The sequence below is a fragment of the Anolis carolinensis genome, chromosome 4 (assembly GCF_035594765.1).
Source record: "Anolis carolinensis isolate JA03-04 chromosome 4, rAnoCar3.1.pri, whole genome shotgun sequence".
NCBI lineage: Eukaryota > Metazoa > Chordata > Lepidosauria > Squamata > Dactyloidae > Anolis > Anolis carolinensis.
Genome location: NC_085844.1, coordinates 4,936,270 through 4,942,269, shown reverse-complemented (window position 1 = coordinate 4,942,269; position 6,000 = coordinate 4,936,270).

Sequence of the window (6,000 nt, the reverse complement as noted above, 5' to 3'; positions counted from 1 at the left end):
AAATACTTTTTAAACATCATCTCTGACGTTCCTTCGTTCTGCGCTCCACTGACATCGTACTTCTGCTGCTACGCTGCGCGCATTACTCTGACAAGTGGTTATGGGCCCAGCACGCTTCCGCTGCGTCTCTGCTTCTCCATGGAATCAATCTTCCTCCGAAGACACACAAGATTCACATTCAAAGCAGGCTCACCAAACAGCGGTCTCGTCTCTGGTCACAAACTCGCAGCTCCAACTTTCTCTCCACTCCAAACTCTAGAACTCCGGTCCGGTCTAGGTACTGGCATCTGGGAACTGGTCAGTCTGGTCAAACTGGCCTGGGATCTGGGACCATACTCTGACAGAAATGTGGGTACTTGCAAAATCTCCTCCTCAGATTCCAACTTACTCTCTGATTCATGAACACTTTCCTGCTCCCCTTCCTCTTCTGAAGAAGAGGGATTCCTAACAGCTGCCTTCCCCATTGAGTGGACGGGGTCCTCCTCACCTACTATTAACCTACTCTGACATCTTCACCATTCTCTCATCTTTGCAGGAGGAACCCGAGGATCAACCTGAAGAAGTTGACGAACCTCAACCAGACCTTGGCACCTCTGTGAGCCTCCAGACAGAAGGGATAGACTACAGGTGGACACCAAGGACAACCCGTCGGGAGTGCTTTGAGTTGTATCATGGCCACTCCACCTATTACGTCCCCCCGCAGCCCCGCTCCAGATCCTTGCCTTCTATGCGGAGGAAATACTCTTCTTTCCTCCTTGACCCCGGATTGCTGCAGGGCCCAGGAAGGGGATACTTTTCCCGGCAGAGAGAGAGGGAAGAAGAGATGCAGGACTGGGAATACAGAAGCAGGCTGGCCTTTCTTGGCTATCTTTAAGCAAATGTTATGCTAACCTACCTCCTTTCACAGAATGATAGGAAGAGAAGGGACCTCCAAGGGGCATCTAGTCCAACCCTTGGAGCTGAGGAGCGATTCCTGTATCCTCCCTTATAACTAAGGAAACTGCTCTTGCTACTTCTATAGCTTGAGGGGTGCAAAGGGATCTTGTAGCCGAAAGAAATAAATGTGTAGCACAAGCAGGTATCCGATGAAGCAGACTTCAGGTGCATCTACACTAGGCATGGGCAAACTTGGGCCCTCCGAGTGTTTTGGACTTCAACTTTCATAATTCCTAACAGCCGGTAGGCTGTTAGGAATTATGAAAGTTGAAGTCCAAAACACTCGGAGGGCCCAAGTTTGCCCAATCCCAATCTAGAACCCGCACATGTCTGATCTAGAACCTGCACAGGTCTGATCTAGAACCCACACATGTCTGATCTAGAACCCGCACATGTCTGAACTTTGCAAAACTTCTCTACTACGGTACATCTTCAGTCCTGTTATTAGCATATAATGCATATGTCTTCAGGAAAACTGCAATGTCTCTAAGTCTTTCAATTTATGTCTTTTAATGGTCATGTTTTTTCTATGTATTTTGCACCTTGTTATATCGCAGCTTTAGGAGAGGCAATTAGCAAATTATTATTGTTATTGTTATTATTTTACATTGGAGGACACAGTGCTAGGAGTGGCTTGCATTTCTACAAATAATAATAATAATTTTACCTGTGTTATATCGCACCTTTAGGAGAGGCAGTTAACAAATTATTATTTATTATTACTATTATTATTGTATGACACAGCAAACAAGATAGATATGCTGGATTTCATTATTATTATTATTATTATTATTATTATTATTTTACATTGGAGGACGCAGTGCTAGGAGTGGCTTGCATTTCTACAAGTAATAATAATAATAATTTTACCTGTGTTATATCGCACCTTTAGGAGAGGCAGTTAACAAATAATTATTATTATTATTATTATTATTTTACATTGGAGGACACAGTGCTAGGAGTGGCTTGCATTTCTACAAATGGTAATAATGATTTTACCTGTGTTATATCTCACCTTTAAGAGAGGAAGTTAACAAATTATTATTATTATTATTATTATTATTATTATTATTATTATTATTATTTTACATTGGGAGGACACAATGCTAGGAGTGGCTTGCATTTCTACAAATGATGATAATAATTTTACCTGTGTTATATCTCACCTTTAGGAGAGGCAGTTAACAAATATTATTATTATTATTATTATTATTATTATTATTATTATTATTATTATTATTATTTTACATTGGAGGACACCGTGCTTGGAGTGGCTTGCATTTCTACAAATGATGATGATAGATTTATCATGTCAGAAGGGAATTGAGGGTACAGTTATAAGGTATTTTAAAACACAAAGATAAAAACTTGGCATTATACTAAATGTCCTTTGACCAGTAGCTGGCCACTTGGAGTGCCTCTGGTGTCGCTGTAAAGAGGTCCTCCATTCATTGTGCATGTGGCAGGGCTCATTGAGGTTCTGGGTTTTAGCTGCCACTTTTGGACTCTCGCTTGCTGAGGTGTTCCTGCGAGTGTCTCTGTAGATCTTAGGAAGCTGTTTCTTGATTTAAGGCATTGGCATGCTGGCTGATATCCGAACAGAGGATGGGCCGGAGATGTCACTGCCTTGATCCTTTCATTACTGCCTGATACTTCCCGACGGATATCAGGTGGTGCAATACAGTATAATTTCTCCAGCAGTTTTGAGCATAGACATTCTGTGATAATGCATGCCTCATTAGGGGCCACATCCACTGTTTTAGCAGCTGAGGATATGATCAATGGTTTCGTCAGCTTCCTTGCACAGTCTGCATTCTGGGTCAACAGCTGATTTTTCGATCTTGGCCTTGATTGCATTTGTTCTGATGTCTTGCTCCTGGGCTGCAAGGATCAGGCCTTCTGTCTCATTCTTCAGGGTCCCATTCGTGAGCCAGAGCCAGGTCTTCTCCTTATCAGCTTTTCCTTCAATTTTGTCAAGGAACTTTACATGCAATGTTTTGTTGTGCCAGCTGTCAGCTCTAGTTTGTAGTGCGGTTTTCTTGTATTATTATTATTATTATTATTATTATAATATTGCATGAGTACTCATATGCCTTGCAGCATAATAATAATAATAACAACAACAATGTTCCACACATGCATCCTAAAACATCGGCTCTGCAGTGACATTGCCTGCCAGCTAAGCTGTCTGCTATTGTCAAAATTAGCCATTCAGGTATTCTGCCCCAAAGTAACAATTAACCTGCTCTGCCCAATGGGCTTGGAAAGGCATTTGAAAGCAGGCTTTTCATCCTTCATCTGCAGTGTAATCTGAACAGTGCAGGTAATTAAACATTTTGCAACACAAAACAGGTGAAAAAGTGTCTGGTTTGTTTTGGTTTTTGCCATTAGGTTCTGGCTCCCTCCAGAGGCCAAATGTGGAAATTGCACGTAATTTCCTCCTGTTGTCATTAACATGGTTGTTATCAGTCTATTTCTCCAAATGACTTCAAGATGATGAGGATGATGTTCTTCTTTTTCCTCACTGTCCTTTCTTCTTCCTCGTCTTCTCCTTCTTTTCTTTCTTCTTCCTCCTCTTCTACTTTATCTATTTATTATTATTATTTATTTTTCTTCTTCTGTGACGTATTATTTATTATGCTGTAACTACAATAAATCAGCCAGTCTCGAAGCTGTTTTTGAGTTCTTTCCTCCCTTCACATGCGGTTAAACCTTCCCAAAAATCCCCCAAAAATTCCCCAAAATGTACAAAAATGTATTTGTTTATTCAAATAATATCTTTTTTTTTTCAACTGGAGCCCAACAACATCAGTGGTAACAATTCTGGCCTGAAAAACAAACACTTGTTAGAATTTGACACTGAGAAATATTATTATTATTACATAATATTTATTTATAAACCCTGCTCTTCTGTCCTGTCATAAACAAGACTCAAAGTGCATCATGACACGAAATACAAATCACTATTTAAAACCTGCAAGTTTTGTTTCGTTCATTTAAATTTTGAGCTGCTTTGAGTCTCAAACGTGAGGAGAAAGAAAATAATAATAATAGTAATAATAATAATGCAAAAGGCCACCCTACTGGGATCTGCACACATCATCCGAAAATACATCACACAGTCCTAAACACTTGGGAAGTGTTCGACTTGGGATTTTGTGATTTTTTTGCTGTGTCATAATAAAATAATACAACAACAATAATGCATTTTATAATATCACAATACAATGTTGCACCTCAGCACTGGTTCACCTTGATCTTAACACTCACTTCATCACAGCAGGCTAGGTTTAAACAGTTTATTGATAAAAGATAGCAAAGTCTGAATAAAAAGCAGTAAAGAAAGCAAATATCCAAATGCAATGGCAGTCAGTAAAAAGCAATATTCAAATGCAAATGCAGTCAGTCAAAAAGGCTATAATCCAGAGGTAAAAGCAATTTGCAGAATATAGTCCCAAGTCTCTGATATAAAAAATTAGTCCTGAAAACAAGGCAACATGAACTTCAGCGTAAAGTCCAAAACACAGATTCCAGGCATGAACATAAACGAGAATCCTTAGACAAGGCAGGAGATGTGCTTCCAAAAATCAATGTTGCTTCGTCTGAAAATCTTTCCTTGTCTCCTGTATTTTACCCATGTTTACAAGGCAAAAAAGCATTTCTCTGTCCTTGAGGTCCCACACGTTTGATAGCGGTCTGGGAAGATGAACCTTTAACTTTAACCTCGTATCTCTAAGGAAGACTCCTCTGAGTCACTGCCAGAAACACCTGGAACTTGTTGATGTTCTAAATCCTGTTAAAGGTCACTCTTATCATTGGTTTCTGTTTCCTCGCCAGCCTGCAGCCTCTCTGACAATTCACAGCCAGAGCCTTCTGTTGGGAATCACCCTGGACTACTCAAGTCTAGATGTAGTCAGATAGATGATAGAGTTAGATTGAGGGAATCCTTTCCCTGTTTCCAAAGCATGCCTAGACAGGCTTTACTGTGTTTCACTCTATCCTGTTTACGTCACATCCCTTACTTTGAAGTTAGTAGAAATGTGACTCTCCAGGGACACTAACTTCTCATTGGTCAGAATGTCTTTTATGGCCCCAATAAACTGGACCACGAGGTTGGAACCATTTTGGTTCTCTCTTCTCCCTTTGTTCTTCAAGCTAACAATACGTCCTGCCATCTCTCCTGGCAAGATGTAACTATTTAGATGTTTGTTATTTTTCCTTTCTTATTTTTCCTTAGAAACCAGCCTAGAGTAGACTAGACAGCTCCCAAGCCTTTCTATCTACAATTGAGTTCTTTTTACCTGAATAAATACTTTTTGAACTTTTATTGAGACTCTGCAGTCCATCGCAATCCTAAATGGTCAAAGGCTTCTCTTTGCTCGCCCCGTGTAAGTAACTGCTGCATTTGAAAGCTTTGCTTTTGCTACTCTGCTGCATTTTTGGTGGAATCTCCCCCAGAGAGGGTTAAATTGAGTCTAACCGCTCAGAGATTACCACAACACCTTCAACATTTCCAGCGCCAGAGGCTTCAAGATTTCTCTCTTCAGCATTGCTTTGGTCAGCCTGCCTAAACCCAAATCCCCCTTCATCATCAGACTGAACCACAACATGCAATAATAATATAATGATACATCTAACTATCTATCTATCGTCTATACACATAATAAAAGTGAAAAATGTGTAAGTGCTTATGTGGAGGAGGTGCCCATAGAATCATAGAATCATAGAATAGTAGAGTTGGAAGAGACCTCATGGGCCATCCAGTCCAACCCCCTGCCAAGAAGCAGGAAATCGCATTCAAAGCACCCCCGACAGATGGCCATCCAGCCTCTGCTTAAAAGCTTCCAAAGAAGGAGCCTCCACCACACAGACAGCCTCCTGCCTCTACAAACAGCTATCGTTCCCACTGTGCTGAAGACACTCATGGCCCTCCCTCCACTAACATGCAGGTTATAGTGAGCGCATGAACATGTAGCCCAAACCCTGCCCGTGTCCTCCACAAACACCATCCTGCCCCCCACCCAAGTGAAGGCTTTTATGAGGGACAATTTCATCCTCGATGTT